Raw genomic sequence first — 2,589 nt, 5'->3', positions numbered from 1 at the left:
GTTTCTCATCAATAATTGGAACCACTTTGATTGTATTTTGTACTTTTGAGCTTTTTGGTCGTTTGCGTCTTCAATTCGTCGAATCTGTCTTTTGTCTTCACCTTTTATTATTTAAACGAATATCACTTATAAATAGAACAATTGCAACTAAAAGCTTGTCTTCCTTGAGGGATAATGCTATGAAATATATGTTCATTTTTAGCATTATTAAATATTCCCACACTTGAGCGTTGCTTGTCCTCAAGCAATATAGTCTTGAAATAAAAATACTTGAATCACTTCTTTATTCTTTACAGTTTGTACATCAGTGATTTCTATACGGCGGTATAAACAATGATAGTAACGATGTGGTTTACAGTCCCACACGACTATGAAAATTTAGATCCATTAAGGAAATTGGATCTTTATGAAAACATTTGATCTTTTGAAAATTAAATCTAGCTTTTACCCTAGATAAGTTTTCCGGAATAACCATTCACCGGTGTTTGCAAATTATTTTTGTGGGTTTGATGGGTTTCAGATTTGAAAATTTTAGCTCAAAACTTACGATTTTGTGTCACCCACTTGCTAACCTTGTATTAGGAAAGCAACACATCCAGTATACTTGTTCCGTATATTACCTTTCGGTAAACTACCGTCCGGTTGTAAAGGAAAGCGTTGAACAAGAAACTGTTAAGGCAATGTCCCCTGACATGCTTTTAATTATGGTCTATAACGTGTCAGATGCAATTACTATCCTTGTAGGAGCAATAGTAAAGCTCACCCTTATAATTTTTCTTTGGTCTGGCATAAGGTCCTGTCTTTGACCATGCTATGCAACCACCGTTCTTACGGTTGACACCTGATTTGGTTCAGGTGACCTAATGAATTTCAGGTGAATTCCTAGGATTTTACGTTCAATGGTAATGAACGCATTAAAAATAGGGTTTTCAGAAAACAAATCGGTTTGTAATTTTGATCAAAATATTTTCTCGTTCAAGCTCGAGTTTAGATATCATTGAATTCCATGAGTTTGTAATTCTCAATCTTTAAGGTCAATCTCTGGGATTGAGTAATATCAGTCTTAAAAGCTGATTTTTAATCTTTAAGGAGATTATCCTTTCTGGAGGTCTGATTCATTAGTCTTATCAAGCTAATTTGCACGGCGTCCTCCCCATTTTACGAGACAGATCCTCTCATGGTTAGGATAAGTCTGACCACTTGGCGACCCTGTTTGATGCTGAGGTCCGTGTATTTCCTGCTGATTTTAGTGATGACTTTTCTAGATTGTTCGTCAACCTACAGCTGGTCTGGACGACAACTTCATGACCTAAATCAAGAAGCGCGTGTCTTTTTCGGAAGACTTTACTTCCTTTTAATAATGGAATTGATTCATCGTGTAGATCCATCTTTCTTACAGTAAATCGGGTAAAACTTTTTAGTTTAGTCCAAAGCAAAAGCATCTTTAGTTATTTGTAAAAAAATATGTGATATATGTTTTAAATAACTTGGTAAATTTTTCCCACACTTGGCTTTTATTTTCTTTTATATGCCTTTTTATTGTCCTCTATTCCATTTTAAATGAATTCTAACATTTTGGTTTGTTTCTCAATTTATGTCCTTTCTGAGGTAACAATAATTTCGGTGTTAACACCTAGTTTTATCGTTCATAAATATGTATAAACATGATTTTGAGTTCATTTAATTGAAAATTTTGAAAAATTTTACTAGAATTGGGTAGTCAGTATATAAGACTAGGGCTGTTCTTTATTATCAGAGAGCACTAGATTCTAATAAAACTACTGCGTTACTAGTATTTTTAATGGTAACCAAGTGTTTAAGTTAAAAATTTTAAAAATTCGAAAGAATTTAACCCCTTCCCACACTTAAGATCTTGCAATGCCCTCATTTGCAAGAAATCAGTAACAATTTAAATTATTGAGGGTGATTAGCGTAGAAAAATGATTAAATTTTACCAAAGTTTCCAAACATATTGGCGTTTGTTTCCAAAAAGATTTTTAATTTTATTTTTACTTTATTTTAAAAATTAATATTAAAATAATATTATAAACTTTTTAAATCAATATATTTAAAATTGTAAATATTTGAAAAATTAATATTTTTAATATAAGTTTGTATATATAAAAACAAAAATATAATATAAGTTTTGTGTGAATTTTTAATAATAATATGAATTTTTAATTTTATGCATTTTAAATTTAAGTTTGATGTGAATTTAAAAACAAAAATTTACTTTATTTCACTAAGTTAAAATATGATTTTTAAAATTCATCGTGAGTTGAAGACTAGGTCGTTGAACCGAAATTACTTTACCCGAGGGCGGGACGAGAAATTTTATTATCATTATTTTTAATCTTATTGAATTAAAGTATGCCAAAAACATAAAAAAAAACCAAAAATCTTTGCTTTTAAAACAAACGTCAATATGTTTGTAAACTTTGGTAAAATTTAATCATTTTTCTACGCTAATCACCCTTAATAATTTAAATTGTTACTGATTTCTTGCAAGTGAGTGCATTGCAAGATCTTAAGTGTGGGAAGGGGTTAAATTCTTTCGGATTTTAAAATTTTTAGACTTATACACTTGGT

This window comes from Rutidosis leptorrhynchoides, chromosome 8 (genome assembly GCF_046630445.1).
Source record: "Rutidosis leptorrhynchoides isolate AG116_Rl617_1_P2 chromosome 8, CSIRO_AGI_Rlap_v1, whole genome shotgun sequence".
Lineage (NCBI taxonomy): Eukaryota > Viridiplantae > Streptophyta > Magnoliopsida > Asterales > Asteraceae > Rutidosis > Rutidosis leptorrhynchoides.
This window is presented reverse-complemented; position numbering follows the sequence as displayed.